General features: G+C 37.7%; 1 protein-coding gene across 19 annotated transcripts in view; it reads left to right on the top strand.

Annotated features, from left to right (window-relative positions):
• MCTP1 (multiple C2 and transmembrane domain containing 1) overlaps positions 1-25607 on the top strand; it is a 504318-nt gene that overhangs the window by 91346 nt on the left and 387365 nt on the right. The window contains exon 1 of one of the 19 annotated variants that reach the window (XM_073888250.1): positions 25437-25520. The exons of the other annotated variants lie outside the window; for them this stretch is intronic. The gene's annotated coding sequence lies outside the window, so the exon portion shown is untranslated. Of the gene's footprint in view, positions 1-25436; positions 25521-25607 lie in introns of those variants that run through there. 19 annotated transcript variants of the gene reach the window in all.

Here is a 25607-nt window from a genome sequence, read left to right as displayed (position 1 = left end):
TCCATTGGATATTTTTTCCTGATTTGTTGAAAATTAGTTGACCATAGAGTTGAGGGTCCATTTCTGGAGACTGCTCTGTTCCATTGATCTATGTGTCTGTTTTTGTGCCAATACTATGCTATCTTGGTGATCACAGCTTTGTAATATAGCATGAAGTCAGGCAACGTGATGCCACCAGCTTTGTTTTTCCTTTTCAACATTCCCTTGGTGATTTGGGATCTTTTCTGGTTCCATACATATTTTAGGATTGTTTGTTCTAGCTCTTCGAAAAATGCCAATGGTATTTAATAGGGATTGCACTGAATGTGTAGATTGCTCTGGGCAGCAAAGACATTTTAACAATGTTTAATTTTCCAGTCCATGAGCATGGAATGTTTTTCCATCTTTTTGTGTCTTCCTCATTTCTTTCATATGTGTTCTGTAGTTTCTAGAGTATAGATCCTTTACTTCTTTGGTTAGGTTTATTCCTATCTTATGGTTTCATATTTACAATGGAATATTACTCAGACATCAGAAAGGATGAATACCCACCATTTGCATCGACATGGATGGAACTGGGAGGGGATTATGCTAAGTGAAGTAAGTCAAGCAGAGAAAGACAATTATCCTATGGTTTCACTCATATGTGGAACGTAAGGAATAGCACAGAGGAAATTAGGGGAAGGGAGGGAAAACTGAATGGAAAGAAATCAGAGAGGGAGACAAACCATGAGAGACTCTGGACTCCGGGGAAACAAACTGAGGGTTACAGAAGGGAGGGGGATGGGGGATGGAGTAGCCAGGTGATGGGTATTAAGGAGGACACGTGTTGTAATGAGCACTGGTGTTATACATAACCAATGAATCACTGAACACTACATCAAATACTGTATGGTGGCTAACCTAACATAAAAAAAATAAATAAAAGAAAGCATTTCCCCTTACACTTAACATGCAATTGTACTGCAAATCTGGATTTACTCAGAAGCTATTTCAAGTCATCCTTTAGAATGCTTTAGAATTTGATTGAAAAGTGGAATTTTTCTCTAGTACAAGAGTTGGGGGATTTTGTTTGGCTTGGATTTTTTTTGGCACAGTAGGGGGATTTTGCTTTGAAAATTCTAGTTTCTTCCATGTGCCCCCCCATCCAAAATGTTCTTCTATTTTCTCCTCACTTGAAAATATGGCTTTATGAAAAATAAAGCTGAGGGTACCAATATCTGTTGAACAGGTACTATCAGCCACCCCAAATGACAAACAGAGCGTAAGAACGGGAGGTTGGTTTAAAGCTGGTTGTGCCATTTGCTGTGTGTTGCTGTGCTAGAGAGCAGCCATTGTTCAAAACTTCCTTAGTTTAAAACTTACCTGACAGTAATGGAGCTTGTCAGTTCAGGATGGCATTAAGAGCTGGAGAGGTTTCAATGCTTGTATTCAACATTGATGAATGAATTGCAATCTCACAGGATGATTTTCACTTGTAATTTTTAACTTAAAAAATTGGTTTAAAAACACAACATGAGTTTAATTCTGTTTTTCCCCATTGCATCTGAAAAAACAAGTGTTTTATTGTGTTCTTGTCTTCAATGGTATTAAAGTTATTTCTTTATTACTTGTTCTAAGTAATATTTACTTATTATTTACTGAAGCCTGGATCTTGATTTAAGCCTGGATCCATCTTGACCATTTTCTCTTCGCTCAGCAAAAACTTAACATTTGTCCCAATAATATAAGAAATGTGGAAGTAAGAAAGACAGGGGGACAAAATAGGAAAAAAACAAAGAATCCAGTAAATGGCTAACACAGTGGGGGTAGAAAAAAACGAATGGCTTTCTAATAACCAAATAAAATGTGTACATGAACTTAGTAAATATCCTGTTGGTTTGTAGACTTTTTTTTTTATTTTAGAATAATGAAAAATGGTAACTGACAATTTATCGAGTGCTTACTTTATGCCTGGTTCTGTCCTTCCCTGCTCTCCATGAAAGAACTTTCAGAATCCACACAGAAACCATATGAAGTAACTACCAGAACTGTCCCCATTTTGCATATGAATTGAGACAGGAGAGATGAGGTCACTGCCTAAGACCACAATGTTAGTAAGTGGTGGAAGGCTGCCCAGCTCCAGACTGAGCAAGGTTAACCGCTGCACTCTGCCAAACAGATATGGCTTGTGGTGTTGTTGTTTGTTCCACTGGTACTTTTTCAGAGGACTCTATGTGGAAACAAACAACTATTTTGAAATTGTTCAGCTAAGCCATTTCTGACTGAATTCAATGAACCTTCTAATTTCTAACATATACCAAATTCAGTGATTAAATATGATTTTTAAATATTAGTGTTACCAGTGTGTTAATTACATTATACCACTTTTAAAAAAATGTATTTATTTAGCTTTAAGCATTATGATCAAAATAATTCGTTTACATAGATTAGAAGGTCACATAATGATCCATGGCTTAGAATAAAAAGCTTTCGATCTCTCCCTAGCTTTCCTGGTACACCCTGCAGCTTACCCGCCCCCCTTAAGTCCTAAAAGGAGGCTTCTAATTCTCGCATTCCCTCTACACATTCTCATAGCATACTTAGGTTAAATTTTCATTCAATGCATTGTCAATGTTTTTAGCTTTATGACTACGTAAATGTACTTCACAGGTACGTCATAATTAATGTCCTTTCATGTGTAACTTATTTTCCTAATTTTTTTTACTCAGTTTTCTTTGAATTTATATTATGTCTTTCCACATTCTCTAGTAACCGTAATTTTCCATGTTGTCACACTTGTCAAATCTACTGCTCCTTTTTTTTTCTTGGAGACATTCTTGCTGGATTTCTCCATCCCTGGCTTCCATCTGGACCATTTGCTCTTTAGACTTGCTGAACCACTGTCATCCAGGGACTCCTTTTGCTGTCAACCTGGACTTCCATTGCACCTCCCTTAGGTTGGATCCCACTTAAGAGTCCATGTACATCTCTTTCTCGGTTTACCCTTTTGTTTTGGTGGAACATACCCTCCAGGAGTTTACTGAGAAAAAATATTTGAGATGAATTTTCTGTTATTCTTCCCATACAAAAATGTCTTACCTACTGTTTGGTTGATAGTACTGGGCCAAGAAATAATTTTCTCTTAAAATTTGAAGATGTGATTCTTTTGACTTCTCGCTTCTAATATTTCTTTGAGAAGTTCAAGCCCTTTTGGTCTCTGATTCTTTGTACTTGACCTGATTTTTTTCTTGGTTTAGGATTTTTACTTTATACGTGATTCTGAAATTTCATGATAATGAGCATTGATGTGAAGTTTTTTTTAACAGTGGTGCTGATCACTTTGTGGGCCGTTTCATATGATGGGTGTTCTTCATTTTTGGAAATGTGTAGTTCTTCTTTTGCTTCCATTGCTAGCTGTCTGTTTTCTTTGGAACATTCATTTATTTATTCAACAAACAGAGTTATTAAGCACCTTCTCTGTTCCAGGCATTGTGATTCTGTGCTTGTGTTTGCAGCAGTGAAAGCATTGCTCTCACTGAGCAAGTTAGTCAGATATTGGGCCTTCTCAACTGAGCCTTTAATTTTCTTTTTATTGTAGTCCATCTGTTCATCTGCTTTGCTCTACTTTCTGAAAGATGTCCATGGCTTTATCTTCCAGATCTTTTACTGATTAATTTTTAATTTCAAGTCTTTTTTTTTTTCTAGTTGCTTCTTCTTATTCTCTGATTATTTCTTTTTTTATAATTTCCTGTTTTTTGTTTCTTTTAAATTTATTCTCTGTCTCTGAGGAAATTAAGTAAAACAAAACAAAAAATTTAATGTATTCTTCTGTTCGCTGCATGGTCTCTGTTTACTCTAAATTGCTTTTGTGGTTTATTTGTGTGAGTCTATTTCATGTTAGTGGCTTTCCCTAAATGTGTGATGATCCTTGTCTATGTGTTAATATTTAAGAATTAAGCACTAAAATGCTAATTAGATGCTCTGCCTGTATGTGTGAGTTTATCGTCTGTTAAACAATTATGTGGCCAGGAGGCAAGAGAGAAGAGAAAGTGGAACTGGGACTGGACACGACTGCTGGGATCAGAGTGTAGTGTGCCTTATGTACGCAGATAAACAGTTTAAGCTTTATTCTGTAAACACTGATAATCTAAATGACGTTCATGTCAGGTGAGTCTTTTGCAGTTACTCCCTTTGAAGATTTTATTTATTTATTTATTTATTTTAAAGAGAGAGTGCATGAGAGAAAGAGAGAGAGAATGTGCGCTCACACGAGTGGGGGGAGGGGCAGAAGAAGAGGGAATCCCAAGTAGATTGTGCTGCTGGGCGTGGAGCCTCTTCGGGGCTTGAGCTCAAGACCCTGAGATGATGACCCTGACATCATGACCTGAGCTGAAATCAAGAGCCCCGTGCTTAACTGACTGAGGCACTTACTCCCTTTAGATGCAGATTCCGATCTTTGTTCCATTGTCTCATAAACATTTCTTCCTGGCTATGATAATAGTTTATTATTAGTGACTAAATATTAATCTATTGCTCTTAATTGCTATATTTATTGTAATGTAATTTGTTCTTGCATTTCATTTTTGTTTTTGGGTTTTCTTTCCAAGATTTTATTAATTTATTTGACAGAGAGTAAGCACAAGGAAGGGGAGCGGCAGAGGGAGAGGGAGAAGCAGGCTCTCCACTGAGCAGGGAGCCCCAGCAGGGCTCGATCTCAGGACTCTGGGATCATGAACCCGAGCCGAAGGCAGACACTTACTGACTGAGCCAGGCCCCTCAGTTCTTTCATTTTGAATACAAATATCAAGTAACAACTTTACCCAGTTATACTGTTGCTGTTTGGGGAAGTGCTGAGTTCTAGTTCACTGAAATCATTTACAGCCTCATTGGCCCCAGTGTCAGTTGCTCAACAGTGTGTATTTTCTGGGTATATGTTTTAGTAACTAATTTAAAAAAGGTATTGTCAGTCTTTGTTCCATAGTATCTAATAACTTTTATTTGTTCAAAGTACAATTGATTCTTATACAGTATGGGGGTTAGGGGCACCAACCCCCTGCACAGTCAAAAGTCCACATATAACTTCTGACTCCCCAAAAAGTTAACTACGAATAGCCTACTATTGACTGGAAGCCTTACCAATAACAAATAGTCGATTAATGCACATATTTTGTATGGTATATGTATTATGTGCTATATTCTTACAATAAAGTAAGGTATAGAAAAGAATATGTTATTAAGAAAATCATAAGAAAGAGAAAATCTATTTATAGTACTGTACGTATATTTATTGAAAAAAATCCACATGTAAGTGGACTGTGCAGTTTAAACCTATGTTGTTTAAGGGTCAATTACAATTCCAGGTAAAATAAGTGACAGTGTTCAGTTCAACAATTTATAGAAACAGAATACCTCAAGACACCATTTATTTTCCTTAAGAAAAATGGCTGAAAAAAATGTTTCTGTATGTGGTATATAATTTGTGTAAATTACTATGTGTGAACAATGTAGAAACAAAGTTCCTGTTCAGTGAATATGTATACATTTTTATTGTTAGGGTCTGAGGCTGTTTATTGTGGTCTCTCAGAGCCCTTTGCACCCATAAACTTTTGGAGATTTGCCCTCTGGTAATAGTGCCCCAACCAATGGAGCAATAGGGTTAAGCAGTGGGCTCCTCAGCCTCCATGTAAGGAGATGCACACAGTAGCCCAGAAGATCCCATTCTTCTCTCCATTCACTTCATTATTCATTCAGCACAGTTATTTTGTGTAGATTATTGATCAGGCACCACTAACCAAAGACAAATTTTACATGTTGGTAAATCTCTGCAGTGCCTCCTATAGAGCCAGACATACATGCACCAAATAAATATTGGAAGATGAAGAGTGGTGATTCATCTATGCCTGTGAAGAAGGTCAGGGAGGGCTTTCTAGCACTCTGGCAGTTAAATAGAATAAAATCCTTGGTGAAGCTACCAACACAGGAGAGAGTCTTAAAAGTAACAAGAATTATGAGCTGCTTTTGACAAGAGAGGTAAGAATCTAGCCAAGGGACCGTGGAATGTTGCAAGAGTCTACTTTTTAAGTGTTTTCATGAAAAACACACTTACTTACATTTTGCTTACATTACTATTGGGAGGAATGTTTTGATCTAAAGAAATGAGTGCTTATAGAGCAGGCTCACCTCTTTGGAACACTTAAAGCTCTTACGAAGAAAGAAAAATGAGAGAGGAATTCCTTTAAGTGGCATAGAGAAAAGAAAACACACTGATTCCATTTTCTCCTTGGGGGAAAAAGTGTAGAAAGCCAGATCTTGAGCAGCCTGAGCAATTTTCACTTCTATGTAAGACTGGAGCTCATTGTTAGTGGTATAGAGAGCAAGAGATGACCTTCTGTCATTTCTCATATGTCAGGAGAATGCTTTTATAAAGGCTTAATTCAGGGAATGCAGTTTATCAACAGTGGCTATAGATTGAATATCCGTGTGTACGGGGACGGAAGCTACCAAAAGAAATGGTAAGAGTGACGTTATGGAAACTTTGACCAGGAACCCAGTTACAAGGAAAGGGGTGTTACTGTGGTCCTTATGAGTTCTGAAAGGGAGGCAGGTGAAATGCAAAATTCTGGACCAAATGGGGAGGTCAGAGGCAGTGGGTAGAAATCCAGCATGGGCAAAGCCACAGGAAATAGCCAGACAGAATCAGAAAGTATAAAACTATGTTGTATATGAGCAAGCAAGTAAGCGACTGAATCCTCAGAGGTAGAATCACAGAGAATCACAGGTTGGGACACAAAGGCATTGTTAATCCCATGGTTGAGTTTCTAGCTGCCTTCAAGGGCTAACAGTTGTGTCACAAGCCAGTGAGGGAGGATGTGATGGCTGGTGGTCTTTGCAGCAGAAACTAGATTGTCTGAGGAGTCTGCAGTTGTAACTTACGTTTTGATTTTATGTATGAGTGGCATTTGAATTTCTCAAAGCAATTCACACCTATTATCTTGCTGATTCTCATGATAGATCTTTAACATAGATTGGTGTAGTTACATAATCATGATTTTTTTAGTATCAGGAAAAATGATTTCACATAAAACCATCAGCTTGGCCAGCTTCCTTTCTACTATTAAATATCATAGATTCTATGCTATTTACACAAAGGGGGAAGGCTCCAAACATGTTCCATGTTTTATCTTTCCAGAGTACAAAGTAGGATGGTGTAGGGTGATTGTTGTGTTTATTTCCTTTGGTTTCAAACTGAGGCACAAGTGACTAACTTTTCACCAAAATGTCATCTCTCTCTTTCATTATGTAGAGTTGTCTCTGGGAAGTCACTACTCAGCAAGAAATTATATTTCTTAGTCTTTGTTGGTCTAGGTGGGGACATATGACTACTTCCCACCAATGACTCCTGAGTAGAAACTATGTCATTTCTGGGTCAGGGCGGTTAAGAAGTAGGTGTGCCTTGGGGCGCCTGGGTGGCTCAGTCGTTAAGCGTCTGCCTTCGGCTCAGGTCATGATCCCGCGGTTGTGGGATCGAGCCCTGCATGGAGCCCTGCATGGAGCCCTGCATGGAGCCCTGCATGGAGCCCTGCATGGAGCCCTGCATCGAGCCCTGCATCGGGCTCCCTGCTTGCCAGGAAGCCTGCTTCTCCTCCCCTCCCCCCACTCCCCCTACTTGTGTTCCCTCTCTCGCTGTCTCTCTCTCTCTCTGTCAAATAAATAAAAATAATTAAAAAAATAGCTAACATTAAAAAAAAAAAGTAGGTGTGCCTCATCTCTCCTTTTCCCCCTTTCTGTCATCTGGATGCAAAGCATTCCCTTGAAGGTCCTCAGGGTGGCAGAGCCACCAAATGGGAGTAGCCTGGGTCCTTGAAGAAGCCACCTGCCAACTAAGAACATTCACATTAGAAAGTGAGAAACAGATTTATGTTGAATTAGGCCATTTGGGGTTTATGTTCAGCATTTGTCATCACCCTATGTATTTCCTTTTACAAATCAGAATTGAAGAGAGTTGCCAGATTTAGTAAATAGAAATATAGGACATTAAGTGACTAAAGCCACAGGCATGAGCAAGTGAAGACCATTAGCATTCTCTCTCTCTCTCTCTCTCTCTCTATATATATATATATATATATATAGGTTTTTTAAATATATATTTAGAAACTGTAACTGTAAAAGGCATTAAATCGAGCAGAATACTGAATCATCAAATGGTGATATTCAATATGTAATATATCAAATTGATAATAGATTTGAGAATTTACAGCATTCAGATATTTAACCATTCTTATTTAGGTAAAATATTCTCAATCTAAAACAGTATCTAGCTGTTATCAATGTAAATTTAAAGTGAAGTATGCAAGTCTTTATAGCTTAATGCAGTAACATAGAAAAATCCAAAATTATTAGATTATGTCAAAAAGTGTATTTATAATAATGTTCCATTTTTTTAAAAAAGTGAAAAAGTTAAAAAAGACTTAATTAATTATTTTAAACATGGCTTACTGAGCATGAATTCCCAATCCCTTAGGTTGGGAATTCATGTTATAAAATAACAATATCTTTTATTATGGTAATCATTTATAAGAATAAATTTAAGTATATTGTAAATGGGAAAATGTTGCTATTATTTTTGTATTTTTTTAAACAAAGATTCCATAGTACTGCTAGAAAACAAGAAAGGGTATCAAGAGTAGAAGAGAAATAATGATAAATTTGTAAAAGTTACTGAAGCAGATGGGGTTCACCTCTAATTCTGACTCTCAGGAAAAGGTGAATCAGCATGAGCTACCTCCTGGTTTCCTCTCCTGGAATTAGCTCTGTAGAAACTATAAAAGGAAACAAGGAAACAGAGTAGGATGATATTTGTGTTTCAGTGCATTTTCTTTAAATTCCAGAGGCTATCTTTCAGGGTCATTTGAGTCTGATTCTATGAAGTCTAGTTAGAACTTTTTACATTACAGATGACTGATAGCAGTGCAGAATAACTACAGGCAGGCACATTCTCTTCTATCCAGGAGAAATTCAATTGGCTTCTCCCCTGTGGAATAGTTTTTTTGCCTATTGCATATTCATTTAAATACTCCTTACTCCTTTCATCTTTAAATGGGTCTCTCAACAGATTCTTTTTTTTAACTGAAAACTTTATTTTATTAGAGTGGTTTTAGGTTTAAAGCAAAATTGAGGTGAAAGTAGAGAGTTCCATCTTCCTGTCCCCGTTGTACCCCTTCAAGAAACTCTGCTAACAACATCCCTCACCAGAGTGACACATTTGTTTTAAACAATGAAGGTACCTTGACATACCACCATAAGTCCATGGTTTTTATTAGGGTTCATTCTTGGTGTTGTACATTCTATGGATTTTGACAATTGTATAATGACATTTACCTACCACTATTGTAGTATCATACATACCCTAAAAAACCCAAAGTCACACTATATATATATATATATATATATGTATACACACACACACACACACACACACATATATGTATATGAATGACATCCAGTTAAATTCAGATTTTAAATAAACAGCAATATCTTTTGCTATAGTAATCATTTATAAGAATAAATTTAAGTATATTGTAAAAATGGCATGCATATTATACTGAAGCTTTATTCTCAGTTCATCTGAAATCCAAATTTAACTAGACATCCTGTTTTTTATCTGATAACCCAAGAATTATGAGTCAACAAATTAAAGAGTTGATGACATAATTGTGTTTAGATCATTAAGTATGACTTTGTTGTATGAAACCTTTTCTTTTGGAAGAGATTTGTTTATTAGCTAATGTTTTCTTTAATCCTACCCTCTGTAGTGGATTTTGGAGTTTAAAACCCTAAGGCATTTACTGTTGCAGATAATGTGAAGTGAGAATTTGCTAAGGGGCTGCTTGTAAAGCTGTCCTGAAAATGAATAATAAAGGAGAGTGGTAAAAAAAAAAAAAAAAGAAGTGGAAATTAAACATGAGTTAAATGTTTTACACAAGTAGATCTTTTTTCATTTTTTGATGGAGACCAATAATTCTACCACTTTAGTTTGATATTCTTTTGCTGGAGATAAAGAAAAAAAGCTCACTGTATTTTCAAAGCAAATTATGCAGAGCTCAGGAACACCATCGCTGCATGGTGGGCTGGTTCCTTTTCTGCCTCACTATGAAGTCATGGAAAATAGAATATATGAATTCACATGCAGAAGTAATAAATCATAGATACAAAGAATTTCAAAGAGTTACCAATTAGAGAAAACAAAAATTGATTGACTTTATGGTATCTTAATCAAAACTTCTTAACATAAACTGGAAAAGCTGTAAGAAAAGTGCCTTTTCATAATAAAGGCAGGAGATAATGAATGTGACAGATTTAAATTAAGAGAAAATTAGTGATTCTCTACTATCATTTAATTAAATCCCCCCTTTTTTACAGACAGGGAATGGAGACCCAAAAAGTTATGAATATGCCTCAAGACACACAGCTGATTAGTGCTACAAAACCCAGCCATGTGCCTTTTTTCTTATGTTCATCTCTTTCTCCTACAGAGAAATTCCTGCAATGGAAGCAAACGGAAAGTAAAGACCAAATTCTGTTTCATCAAAATTCTATTTAATCATTGAGGACAATAGCTACATTTAATTGCCTTAAAGCACAAAAGTACAACTTCTGTGATATGACACATCTCTCCAATAAGAGTGGCAAATCATACAAATTCTAGATATTTAAATGTCAAGACAAGGTTTGTACAGGACTGAAAACACAGTATTGCTAAGGAGTACTACTACTCTATATAATGATAACATTTTATACGTCAGTGGTTTTTTTTTCCCCCTTTCATTTGAAACAGTGAAGAGATTTGCTCTGCAAGAATGAACCAAAAGAACATTTAGAATATTTCCAAAATAAAGATGGAGACTTACTGTTAGGTTAATGCCAACTAAGAAACATCAATACATGGTGTATATACTGGGATTCTAGCACAGTTAACATACATTATCTGTCTAACCCAAAAGGTCATGTTGTATCTGTCACGTTGGCAACTGAGGCCATGTTCAGTCAGTAGTTACTGATCATCGAATGGGGAACAGGCACCATGCCAGGCCCTGGCACAAATGTGGGCTTTTCTCATTCTTTCAACTTCACTGTACGAAATCTTTAACTCCTTAAAAATAAACACAAAATTAAGATATTTTGGGAAAAATCGTAATTAGAAAAGTGTACTTGGGGCAGAGTCAAAGACAGAGAAAACAAATTTTGGTATATACATTTTTAAAAACTCAAGTATATTTTAATAGTCAATAAAATTAAAATTCTGAAAGTATGGGTAGCATAGCCTTGTTCAAAGAGTAAGAATGGTATTGCTAATATTGCTTTCTGGTTTAGGCTATTTTGAAGGTGTGACTTAATATTTAGCCCTCCTTCCTGCTAGTTTTGTGCCTTTGCTGAGTGCAGCCAGAAAATGGTCCCAGATGATGCAGTCAGGTTTATATGTAAGTCCTCAGGGAAAAGCACGAAGTTAAGTAATGTTCATACTTGACACATAAATGGTAATAGTGACAAGGAATCTCACTGTTACTGGATGAAGTAAGCTATTATTGCAGCTGGGAGAAATGAAAGTAATATAAATTTCCCCTGCCACCAAAATGATGTGTGCACAGCTTCCAGTTTCTGATTGGATCGTGGCTTTCCATTAATATTTTGGCTGAAGTGTCTCATAGCAATATAATGAGTCTTTTTAAAAATAATCCTTTAAAAATAGTTCGATAAGGGGCGCCTGGGTGGCTCAGTCGTTAAGCGTCTGCCTTCCGCTCAGGTCATGATCCCAGGGTCCTGGGATCGAGCCCCGCATCGGGCTCCCTGCTCCACAGGGAGCCTGCTTCTCCCTCTCCCACTCCCTCTGCTTGTGTTCCCTCTCTCGCTGTCTCTCTCTGTCAAATAAATAAATAAAATCTTTTAAAAAAATAGTTCGATAAAATCTTGCTGACATAATAGTCTGTAGACTTAGCCACATGTGTGGTAACCTGAATGATCTGCCCATAAATGATCTGAAAGAAGAAGTCATATCGCTTTGTTTTCACTTAACCGTCTTTCCCCTCATGGCTTCCCTCTCCTGTAAATTTAGGCTAACACTAAGTGTTGAAAAACCCTGTCCAGTAATTATTTCATTTCTTTTCCAAAAGTAGAATTTTTATAGGCAGCCTTATCCAAGAAATGAAATTCTGTTTATCATGGAATATATGGAGAAGTAGATATAGATCTATGTGTATCTAAATATAACCTTACATTAGAAACATCATGGGTTTACCTTCCTCTAAAATATTATTGATGCTCTACATAGGCTACTTCTCTTCTCCTGTCACACATTCTTCCTTGGCACCTCCTTTACACCAGGAACGTCAAACTGCCTACATACGAAATGACTTCCAACTCTAAATGCCTGGAGCCCAACTGACCTCCAGGTGCACATTCTCAGCTTCCGGCCTGACATCTTAACAAGCCTCCCAAATGGACCACAGCACCCTTCCTACAAAACTAATTCTAATTCCTAAATTCCCCTGTGCTTCTCTAGATCATCTATATAAGGGAGTATAGCAGAATGATTAAGAGCATAGGCTGTGAAATCAGACTGTCTGTCTTTAACTTTGAAGGTGACGGTGACCTTGGACATTCAACTTTCTGTCCTCACTTTCCTGATCTTTAAAACAGGTGCAATACCTGTCCCTGGGTGTTGAATGAGAATTGAATGGACAATCCTAGAACATAGCTTATGTTCTCTAAATGTTAGCTTTTATTACTGTTTCCAATACACACATAATCTAGTCGGTTTCTCAAATTAGAAACTAGTAAATTTCCTCTTTCTCCTTCACAATTTATTTTATCATCTGGATACCTCATTACTACTCCCTAAAAATCTATTTTATTTGTCCTTCCTTTTCCCCTTAACATGACCATTTTAGTTCAGGTACTCATCATTTCTCACCTAGAATAACCTGTCTCCCTGCTTCCATGGAATTCTCCTTTACTATTTGTAATTTGTCTAATAATGTCACTTCCTTGATTACAAAACTTCAATAACTCCCTTATGGTCCACAAGATAGAATACAAATTTTTAGCAGTGCATACAGGGTCCTTCATAGTCTGGCTTCTTCTGCTTGCTTTTCTAGTTTCTTCTCCTGGGCTTTCCCCATGCATGCCCTCCATCCAGCTATTTGCAGTTCCCTAAACATACCATGATGTTCTCATGCTTTCATTTTTTTACACATGGATTCTCTCTTTTGCACATGAGCTACATCTGCCTGCTTATCTGCTTGGTGCATTTATCATTTATTAAGACTTAGCTTCAAGGCTACTTCTTCACAGAAGAGGTCTCTGATCTCTCCAGGTAGAATTTGCTATTTTCCTTGTCTCTCCATTTTTATTCCAGGTACTTTCCTTATTTCTTTACTCTATGGTGCATCTTCCAGACAAATGACTCTCAAACTCTTTACTGAGCACAACTAGAACGTCCAAAAATTCTGAAGTCATGGGTCCTACCATAGAAATTCTGAACCAGTGGATCAAGTTGGAGCCACACCTCTGTATGTTTATGAAATCCCCAGATATATCTGTGCACATCAGTGTTTTAGACCATTCTTCTGTTTTACTCATTATTTATCCTTAGAATCGAGCACAGTACATAAGGATATATAATGGTAGTTAACAAATGCTTGTTGGAAGTAAAATATGGCATTCTGTTTCTGTTGAGCTAACATACAGTGTGATAGAGCAGCTAACATATCTGGCACATAGTAGGTCATCAGAAAGCGTGTGATGTTTGGCCGTATAAATGATTGAGTGAATGAATGAATGAATGAATGAAGGAAAAGAGCTCAGAGAAGCTAGGGAAACTGTTATCATAGCCCATTAAATCTCTCAAAAATTGCAAACGTCAGGTATATTATCTGAACTTTTGAGTAGTTGAGATCTGAGGTAATGGTTGATCTCTCTGAAGGCATTATTTGGAGACATGGTATTATGGTTTGGAATTTTTTTTGCGAGATGAAAAGACAGATTCTTTTATAAAATTGACAACTTATCATAAAAGTCAGGTACTCTGACTTGAATTCTTCTCTAGACATTGTGTCATTCTACTTTCACATAGTTGTAGACTGGGATGGTTGCATACAGGTAACATCAGATACTTTTCAAAAAATAATAATTTCAAGAATATGGATAAATACTCATCAGAAACTCAAAAATTCTACACTATAAGAAAAAAGATATATTTGAGTTTTAATCATTTGCTTTTAAGCTTAGCCATTTATCTAAAATTACATGTACTGTTTAAATTATACATCTTTTGGAAAATGCTGGGAATAGGTTTGCCATAATTTTTTTTTTCTGGATCCTTGACAATAGTATCCTTAGAACATACTAGATTTAATATTTATTGCAAAAGCATATCCTATAATGTCAAAAGCTAACATGGGCTTTTTAAATTTCCACTTACACTCCGTTTTTTTCTTCTCAGCCAGGTTCTGGAATTAATTTGTACACAGAGGGTTATAAAATTTTTATACAGAGCTCTATTACACAGAGGTATGTGGAAAAGTGAAATCCATCAAAAAATGTCTCATGACTAAAATCTCCAGATGAGATTTGCAATAAATAAATGATATGTAATGACCAAAAATACCAATGGGATGTGTTTACCGCTTTATAAATTTTTACAAAAAAAACCCCCAAAAACAAAAAACAAGATGTCACAGTTCAGGTGGTTTGGGTCTTTGTGGAATCAACAGCTAGGCTCAGTATATAACCTGTTAATTTTGCACACTTACTGTTAGTACCACTTATTTACTTCACCAAGGACTTCCTTTAAATTGGATCATACATAATTTCTTCTGGGTATCATAAGTATAGAAGATACAGACTTAGCCTAAATACTAATGTTTGACAAACTAGAACAGGGGTCCGCATTTTCTATAAAGGGTCAGATAGTAAATATTTTAGGCTCTGCAGGCCAAACAGTCTCTGTCATGACTGCTCAATTTTGTCACAGTTGCAGGAAAGCAGCTCCAAGCAATGCATAAAGGAAAGGGCATGGCCATGTTTCGGTACGTTTTTATTCTCAAAACCACACAGCTGGCTGAATTGGCCATGAGCCATAGTTTGCTGCTCCCTGCTCTACATAATCACGTTTTTGATTCCAAAAATGAGAAACCAGGATAGGCTGTGGTGGCAGTGGCTTTGTCTGTGCATTGTCTACTTATCATAACTAGAAATCTTAAATGTTTTTCTGGTATTTTTCATGATGTATTATTTAGTTGTTATGTCTTAATTGGAAAAATAGATTAAATGTTAATCACTTGCCTCCTCTAGCCCCATCTACATCACTGACCATGGTTAAGGGTCTAAAGGTTTCTCTTCCTGGGGTTTCTATATGGGCAGTTGAATTACTTTGATAGGATACTATACACTAGAAAATTAACTTTCAGTGTCATATTTATATCCAGAGGCAATGCAAGTAAATTCCGAAGTATTCAGTTAATCTGCAGGTCACCCTGGGGCCCAGGGCCTTTATCCTATCTCTTAGCTCTCCAGGGCCTTTTATGGCAGCACCTTCTTCTAGCAAGACAGAAGCTAGTCAATTGGTTAATATATTCTAATGCCTACCACCTACTTTGTAATGTATTTGGATTTGCGTGGGCTTTCTTAAGGTAATTTTAACTCCAAAAAAAGTAGAACTCTCATTTATTTATATGAGTATTTGTTCTTATTTAGAATTTTCACATATTATTTCAAAAAAGGTACTGGGAGCACAGAGGTCCATTTTTATGATAGCAATACTGGGCACCTTATTGAGGTAGTATGAGAGCTTTATGGTTAGCCTCTAGTCACTCTTCAGATCAAACTTCCTAGTGAGCTTGGCTGCTCTGGGAAGGCAGAATGCATGAGAAAATATGAATTAATAAAGGACCAGCCATGAATGCATGAGTGTATGTGAATTATTAAAGTTTTGGGAACATATATTTTATTGCCAAATCAGTGTGCTGAAATATTTGGTTTTGTGGCTTTAGCTGACCAGTGACATGGATATAAAAACCTCAATATTTTTTTGTACAAACATTTATAATTCATTACAGGAGGAGGCAAAGACGTTTACAATAAATGTACAGATTGTGACAAAAGCCCAAGTTTCTCAAATTGGAATCTCATTAGGAATGTCTTTGTTAGTGAGTCATTTAATCTACCTCTCTTTGTTCTTTATCTTCAGAACCAGTATGAGCACGGCTGTGAAGAAATCAGGTGAGAATTTTAAGGAAATATTGTAAAACATACAATGCCAGGAAAGTAGTGTTTTGTTTTGTTTTGTTTTAAAGATTTTTATTTATTTATTTGAGAGAGAGAATGAGAGAGAGAGAGAGAGTACATAAGAGGGGAGAGCGGGAGAGGGAGAAGTGGACTCCCTGCTGAGCAGGGAGCCCGATGCGGGACTCAATCCTGGGACTCCAGGATCTTGACCTTAGCTGAAGGCAGTTGCTTAACCAACTGAGCCACTCAGGCGCCCCACCAGGAAAGTAGTGTTTGTGAACAAGTCTGGTTTGAGCCGAGACAGGTGGAGAACAGGAATTGTTGCAGAAACCAAAGCTCACTTATCCACACTACTGTATAATGCATATGCAGTATAATTAAAACCCACAAGAGAGGTTTCCAAACTGGATCGGGCATTTGATTCAGAATATCTCTAATTCACGTTGCAGTTCATATCCTCAGTTAGGATTTGTGTTTGTTGGCCCTGAAAGGTCTTATGGACAGCCAAGTGTTGGTCATTAGGTTTCTTTTGCTATGTAATAAATTATCATCAACTTAACTTAAAACAACACAAATTTATTATCTCAGTTTCCATGGGTCTGGAGTCAGGCTAGCTCTTCTCAGGGCCCTCTGCTCAGAATCTCACTAGGCTGTATTAAGGTGTCAGCTACACTGTGGTTCTTACCTGGGGCTCGGGGTACTTTTCTGGGTCCAGTGAGGTTATTGACAGAATTCGGTTCCTTGTGACTGTAAGACTGAGGTCCCTGCTGTTTTGATGGCTGTCCCCCAGGGGTTGCTCTCAGCTCCTAAAGACCACTTGAGGGCCTAGCCACAAGGCAGTGTCACAGTATGGCAGCCTATGTCTTCAAAGCCAGCCAGGGAAAACTCTCTGCAGTCTGCTACTACCAGCCTTGTGTAGTGTAACAAAAGCAAAGAAGGGAATGACTATCTCCATCCCCTTGGTTGGATAGTGGAACCAAAGCAAGGGCAAGCCTATTCTGTCATATTCACAGATCTCCCACACTCAAGGGAAAGGCATTATGTGGGGCATGAGCACCAGGGGGCAAGAATTGTGGGGGGTCATCTTACAATTCAGCCTACTATAGTTAATGTGCAATTTTGGTCTCCATCCGTGGCTTTGGGGTCTGTGCAGTTTAATGGGTTCTACCCATCTTGTTTGTAGGTTGCGATCTTGGAATATGGCTAAAATCCTAAACTTGATTGCCAGTCTTTACTTTTTGTCTCTGTTACAGGCTCCATTGGGGGCTCAGAGTTAAATATTTTAAGGATTAAGGGGTGAGTTTGCAAAAAATAACTTGTTTCTACCCTAGTTTTCCCTCTTAGCCATTAAAAAGTAAAACAATCATAATCATACACATACAGATTGGTTTCAGATGTTAAATATATACTTTAGCAAATTTTATATGCAAGGTGATTAGGTGAATAAGAGTTCAACAATCTTGCCAAAACTCTTCCTTAGAACATAGGAATGTGCTGAGCCTGATTTTCCATAAATTATATGCTATTTCCTGCCTTTCCCTCCTTATAACATTGACCTCTGCAAAATGCCTTTTTAAAAAATATCTTATTTATTTATTTGACAGAGAGAGAGAGAGATCACAAGTAGGCAGACAGGCAGGCAGAGGGAGAGGGAGAAGCAGGCTCCCCGCTGAGCACGGAGCCCCATGCCAGCTTGATCCTAGGACGCTGGGATCATGACCTGAGCAGAAGGCAGATACTTAACCAACTGAGCCATCCAGGCGCCCCTGCAAAATGCTTTTAATTTTAGCTCAACATCTCCTCACGTGAGCTGTGTCTTTATGTTTGAATCATGCAATCCTTGCTTATCTTTCTAATCATTTTTCAATATATACTGCATATGAGTAGAACTCTAAATAGCTAATATTTTTCTTTAAAGCAAAGGCTTAAAAGGAAAATTTGATTTTATTAATAATTAATGGTGTGTGTATATTCCTAATGCCATCTATTTTGTTTTTATTCAAATTCATTGGGTATATTAACTATAAAATTATGCATGCAGGCTTATACTTTCTATTTACCAAACATAGCTACCCACCATAGTGCCTACATTGTGATGACCTCTGTCTTCTCTATAAACGCCATGCAACTCATCATATTTACATTTTAGCCAACTTTCCTTTATGTATTGAAAAAGAAAACTTCTCTAAGTAGGATGTCACCCTCAAGGTTTCCCCTAATAAATGATGGGAAAGACAGAATTTTCACAAAATGTATTCATCATGGTCACACCCTTCAGTAAAAACAAAACAAAACAATTCTGGAGTTTAACGTTATTAGGAAAGGTACATCACAGTTAAGTTAATTTTTCTAATATTCTGGGTACTCTAAATTTCATTATCTTTCTTTGTTGTTGCACTTATTTTAAAAATTGCTCTGTGTAGGAATTTTGGGCAACATCCTCAGACTTTTAGTTACATGATTGAATCAGTTGTTTGCCATGATTGCACAGAGCCCAATCTTTTGGTTTTTAGTTAGGATCTGGCATAATTTCATTTTGAGGAAGTTAATTTTTGTAAGCCAAAAAATACTTAATTAGTATGTAAATGTGTGGCAGTGGTTTTATTCTTTGTGTTGGACGCTAGAATTTTAGAGCTGAAATGGGACTTAACAGTTTGTCTAATTTTATTCCTTTATTTCACAGATGAAGAAACTAATCCCAAGGGAGTTAACAACCTCTAGTAGAAATGCATTCAAAGTTCAGGAATGGTTCCCTGGCCTCAGGTTTCTGTTGGCATAAAAATTTCATTTTGCTGCTTCAGTGTGCTGCACTTTCACTTGTATCACCCCAAACCCTGCGAGCTTCTTTCTGTTCTAAAAGATACATCGTGGTTTAAGTTACTTTTTCCAATATTCTTGGCATTTTAACTTTCATTAGCTCTAATTTTCATTAGGTGCTCTCATTTTTCTCGCTTCGTAAAAAGAAGCTGGAATAATACCTGTTAGCAAGAAACAGCTAAGTCCTAGGCATGCTCCTAGCTCACCTTCGCGGGGAGGGGGGGACACAGTGTGTCAAATATCTGTTGGTGGCTGAGTGACACAGTGTGACAAGATGTGCACAAAAACATCATCAATAAAGCAAAAACAATAGCAGCCATACCCATCCACAACTCAAAGGTTTCTGTTGACAGCATCAGTGTTATGATATCAATTCTAAGTGAATAAAATGTTAAATGTATTTTATCACAAAGGAATATTTCTTGCATCATTAAAAATTATTTAGTATTTCTTTCAGGCATGATTTTCAGAGAAGAGAGATAAAAATATAGTCTCTTAATTTTTTTCGAAATACAATAAAAATCTTTGATTTTAGGAAGACGAGCATGGATAATTCAAAGGCCTTTAATTACTCATTCTCTTTGGAGGAAAAAAAAAATCCTTAAGCACAAAGCCTGCTCCTAATGAGGCTTCAGAATCCTGAAAACCATTCTGGCAACTGAGAGCTCCATTTCCTCTTCATGGGAAGGCATTTGGCTCAGTACCTCCTGATCACTCCTCAGAGAGAGAACCACGGGGCAGATTTAGGGACACATTTTTCACTGCTTCAAAACTTTATCTATTGCTGGGGTGCCTGGGTGGCTCAGTCGTTGGGCATCTGCCTTCGGCTCGGGTCATGATCCCAGGGTCCTGGGATCGAGCCCCGCGTCTGGCTCCCTGTTCTGTGGGAAGCCTGCTTCTCCCCCTCCCACTCCCCCTGCTTGTGTTCCCTCTCGCACTGTCTCCCTCTCTCTCAGATGAATGAATAAAATCTTAAAAAAAACTTTATTGCCATTACAGAGAGCTTTTCAAACTTATGTGCAAACTTTGATGTTTGGGAGCATTTTCTGTCATTTCATTCTCTCCCTTCATGCCCGCACGCAGGTCCCTGAGGGTCAGGTGGCCAATTGTCAGAACCAAGGTCCCTGAGCCTGCTCTGGGGGCTCAGTTCACTGTGTTTGGCCTGCTTGTTAGTTGAACTGACCCGGATTCAATTTGGGTTCCTTGATCTCCTCTTGTGTTTACAGTGATTACTAATGGCATATTGTTACGTGAACGGATGTGACTAGGTTTTCTTTTCTTTCCCCTCCTTGGAAAGTTATCTTTCCCCAGCTACCCTGCTCTGAAGAACTATTTGTCAAACGAACAAAACAAAGGAATAGAATTGAATTGCAATCGTCATTAGTGAAGGTGAATAGGTCTAGATTTACTTTCTGGGTTTAAACTTACCCACTTTGTAAAGTTAGTATTTTTTCCCCCGTGTCTGGCAACATTCCCTAGTTTCCAAATGGAGAATTATCCTAGATATTACCTATATATCTTGTGATGAACCTCCAAAAAGAATAGCTGTGAGTTAAGGCCAAGTATATGCGAGAAATTTTGTACCCTTCATATGCATTTTTCTGGCTTTTGGCTTTCAGTCTGCTGTGCCTGAGGCTTGCTGCCCAAGCTCATTTCCCTTGCATGCCTAATTTGAAGATGCAAAAAATAGTGGAATAGAATTTGGAATGATCTTGGTGTTTTGATCAGATTTAAATGAGGAATAAATCCAAATCATCTCTCATTTTTGAATTTCCATTGACTCTCACTAGGGTGGTGGAGGGCAAGTGACATTATCTTTAGGCTTTGTTTCAGTTTTTCTTTCGTTACTCTGACTATATCAAATGATTTTAGATTTTAAAAACTGCTGTAAATTGCATTCATATTCCAAAGCTTTTTTTTTTTTTCCCCATACTGTTTAAAGGAAAGATAAATGGCAAAGTGTTATCTTTGGCTATAACCTAGAATATTCATCAGTAAAGATCTGAACAAGTGCTGGAATTTGAAATTGCTGGTTGTCTAGGGAGGGAGACTAGGGATGTTGTGTGTGTGTGTGTGTGTGTGTGTGTGTGTGTGTGTGTGTGTGTGTTTAAGTGGTCTGGGGCCGTTCTGGGAGTGCTGGCCTTTCTGGTTGGAGGCCCTGAGTCAAAGGATAGAGCCCAGAGGAAATGTCAGTTAAGAGACCCCTGCTGGTGAGCAGAAAGGATTTTGCCTGAACATTAAAATAAGTGGCAAATGGCGGGATGTCCTAATCCTAATAGCTAATCCAGAGGGGAAGGCACGTAGGTGGGAAAATGGGATGACAGCATTAGGGAAAAACAGCACTAGAGAGAGTCCAAGGTGATGTCAGTAATGGGCTATACTTAACTATTAGATCCTTCTCTAGTGGAGCTGTAAAATAATGGTCCTTTCAGATGCTATCACATGATAATAAGTTTGACGCAATAATATTACATTTGAATATATATACATATATATATTCTTCCTATGGCATCATTTTTAGATCCTATAGCCTTTAGACATATGAAATAGAAATTCAGTTAACTTGAGTGGTTTTTGTTTTTTTTTTTTACTTTCTTAGAAGAAATGCTAAATAATTCTAATACTTTTGTGGTAATCAAAAATGATGTGGTAATCTTATTTCCTAGTAAAATAATATTCAGTTTAGTCATAAATTGGATTTTGTTGTTCTTGTTAACTTTAAGTCTGTGTTTTAATCCAAAAATAGTTGGATAAGACTGCTAATGAGAAAACCTCTCAGCTAAAATCAAAGTTTCTACTCTTAGGCCTCACATATGATTCAAGGGATTCTTACTTAGGGACCTGAAGTGTAAAATTTAATTACCTCCTTTCCCAAAGCTGATCGGAACCAGCAGAGTAGAGGGAGATCATCATGCTAGAGGTTGGCTCCTTGACAGCTGAAGGTACAGTCTAATATTGGGGGAAAAGAGAAAGCAGAAAGCAGAGACATCATTGTTGCCTTAGTTACGAAAATAAAGAATACATGAAAATAATAATGCTTACAACATTCCAGCCGTCGACAGAAGTTTGAATTATCATCATTAGGTTATATACTGAAAACAAATACTGAGAAGGGATTTTCCATTTTAGGATGCGTTCATAAAAAATGATTAAAATAAAGGGGTGCCTGGGTGGCTTAGTTGGTTAAAGTTCCGACTCTTGATCTCAGTTCAGGGCTTGATCTCAGGTTTGGCAGTTCAGGCCCCATGCTGGCTGCCAGCATGGAGCCTACTTAAAAAAAAATGGTTAAAATATGAAAATACTCCTTTTGTGACCTGAGAAGTTGAGGTCCTGTTTCCTAGAACTTTTACTTACTTATGTAGAACAGTTCATTCTAGAAATTTATAGTAAAATGTGTTTTTGTATGTGTAGAGAATTGGGCCAACTTGGGGCCTGTCAAACAGAAAACTTGTTGTTAAAACCTGTGAGCCTGTTGGTGAGGATGGAGCCCGTCACGTGTCCTGAGCTGCCTCTGGTTTCTCTGTGTGTCCTTTGTCAAGGGTGAGACAGAGTGTCCCAGTGGGTGGGCATCTTGAGCAAGAAGGGACTGCCTCTGATACATGGGAGGCACAGTGGGCAGGGGAAGGAACATTCTAAGTAACCCGTGGTTTTGCTGCTTTTTGACATTGGCCCTTATCTTTTCTTTTAGAATTTTAATTTTCTTGTTATTAGGAAATAGACTGCCTTTCATTTGCGCAGTGATGTTTATAGTTTATATCTCTCTCCCACATGTTTCATCGTACTTTAAGCACTAGTTTTTTCTTCAGGAGCTTGGGTCACTCCATGACTTGAAGCTGCATAGTTACTATCATTTACCTTACCATTGCTCTTCTTGCTTTTTTAAATGTTATTTCCTGTTGGTGGATTATCAAGTTTTCATGCTATACACACTGGGCCCAAGGTCAGTGGTCCTGAGCAATTCTGGATCAGGACCCAAAGAGCTCTTTTCATTCTCATTGGTTCTATGCAACTAGACACTGAATCTTGACTGGAAATGGTCATTTGGAAAAATAAAATAAGATAAAAACAGAGAGGGTGGCAAACCATAAGAGACTCTTAACTATAGGGAACAAACTGAGGGTTGCTGGAGGGGAGGTGGGTGGGGGGATGGGGTAACCGGGTGACGGGCATTAAGGAGGGCACTTGGTATAATGAGCCCTGGGTGTTATATGCAACTGATGAGTCACTAAACTCTACCCTGAACCTAGTAATACACTACATGTGAACTCACTTGAATTTAAATAATATATTTAAAAAAAAATGGAAACGGTCCTTTGTTAAGTTTTTTCCTTAAATGGAAGTTAAATTTATAACTTTTAGTGACTGGTGTCCTTGACTCACAGTCCCTGCTTATATTTATTTTGTTTCTTTACCCATAGTGACTGTAATAATGGAAAAAACAATGACAGTTTTCAGTTTTCCAGGAACTGGAGGCTTTGATTACATATGTCTGCAAGGAAATGTGACATAGGGTCTAATGTGGAATGAAATTTCCAAGCATGCTGAGGAGTTATTCCTGGTGTAGAAATCTTATGTTTGATTCCTAACTATAAGCACAAGTTCTATTTTTAAAAGTTATTATTTTTCCTGCTAGCTTTATTTCTTGGCAGGGAGTTCAAATTAGTACTAACAATAGGGACACATGATCCGCCACGATTCTTGTTAACTGGAGACTTGGCAATTAGGAGAATCATGTGGTGCCTTTCTGGAGACAGTGACCAAGCTGAAGTCTGTGTTATGAAAATCCCTAATAACCAGAGTTAATTGTGTACACAGCCTTCATGAGATCTGCCTTAGAGATTTTGGACAGTTACCTAATGATAAAAAAAAAAAAGATGAGGACGATTCTAATGACAAATCATTCTGAATCAATGTTGAAGAAAGAAATTTTGAGTATACTTAAAAGAAATGAAGTTTGGGCCATTTGGGTGGCTCAGTCGGTTAAACGTCTGCCTTCGGCTCAGGTCACGGTCCCAGGGTCCTGGGATCGAGTTCCGCATCGGGCTCCCTGCTCAGCGGGGAGCCTGCTTCTCCCTCTGCCTGCCATTCCCCCTGTGTGTGCTCTCTCTCTCTCTGCTTTGTAAATAAATAAAATCTTTAAAATAAAATCAATGAAGTTTTAGTTCCTTTAGTCACAGTAGCTCTTGTACAAAAACATTTTTTTAAGTGTGCAATAAACAACTGTGGTTATCTATTAGTGTTGAAAATGGAGACTAGCAAATACATAACCTCTTTTTTTTTTTTAAAAAAAAAGGCCAAACTCAGTCCTTGCACACTACTGGCTATGATCTAAACTGACCCAGGATCCAAGGGTGCCCCAACCCTGTGAATAAGTGCTAGACTGTGGGAGGTGTTATCAGGTAAAACAGGTGTCTTTGATTTAACCCATAAAGTAACGTAGGCAATTAGTGTGTTTCAAAAGTATTGGGGGAAAGAAAAAAAGACTTGTTCTTTTGAGTAACCAGCATATATCCATTACAGTCCTCTTAGACTTTTTATTTGCTTGGTCAGATCCTTTCAAATGTCCATCATGAAAGCAAAGCTTAATTTTCCAATAATAGATTCCAAATTTGTAGGAACCAAACTAATGAGATTTTATTAAAATGTCAGATTGCAGGCTTTTAGTTAGTGGCCCTAAGTTTCTGCGAAAAAAAGTTTCAACTTGGTACAGTCCCATCTCTAAGGTTTTTAGGAAAGAGAATTCGCAAGGGTAAACTGCTCTGCCTCAGTGTGAAAGGCAGTGAGTGACTTCCGTAATGAGGTTAGATAACCCAGCTTATCTTGTGCTTTGTCTTGTGCTTCCTCTGTGGGTAAACACCTCCATTCTGAAATTCCAAGTCATGGGAGGTATCCATAGTTTTTTCTAGCACATTCTCATTAAATTGTTCTTAAAGCAAAATCATAGTCCAGAGGTATATTGTGGCAACTGTTTTTCAGATTTCCCCCCTCCAAAAAAAGTTTTTACTTTGTGAAGATTTCAAATCCTCAATATACTAGTTTGTTTTAGAAGTTTGTACATAGAATAATTTCCTGTTTGATGAAAGATTCCTTTTGTCCTCTTAAGGCTTCCTTTGGGGAGTATAGAGAAATAATAGATGAACCATTTGTGTTCGCATATTTTTTCCTGTTACTTATTGGCCTAGAATACCTTCCATATCACGTGGCCAGTGCCAGTTTGTGGACAAGGACTTGACTATAGCTAGCGCTTTCGAAAACAGGGCTCGAATCAATGGGACGGCTTAGCCCAAACACAGTTTTGGCGAGTATCAATTTTTTTTTAAGGAATGTGTGATTATCCTCCTGAAGGCAGAAGGCTCTCTTATCCTTTGTAGACATGAGACGGTTTCCTGCCATCTCAAATCATCGGTGCATGTGGGAGCAGGAGGGCTGGAAGACAGCAGAAGGCCAGGCCTAAGGAGAAGGTGAGTTAGCTCTTGCTGAGGGGACTGCGTTGAAGAGGAGCCTGGGCCAAAGGTCCCGGTAAACATTCAATTTTGTCATTTTAAAAT

This window comes from Callorhinus ursinus, unplaced genomic scaffold (genome assembly GCF_003265705.2).
Source record: "Callorhinus ursinus isolate GAN/ISIS: 27379988/994484 unplaced genomic scaffold, GSC_fseal_2.0 scaffold3, whole genome shotgun sequence".
NCBI lineage: Eukaryota > Metazoa > Chordata > Mammalia > Carnivora > Otariidae > Callorhinus > Callorhinus ursinus.
Note: the sequence above shows the minus strand (reverse complement) of the source record. Positions and strands in the feature narration are given on the sequence as shown.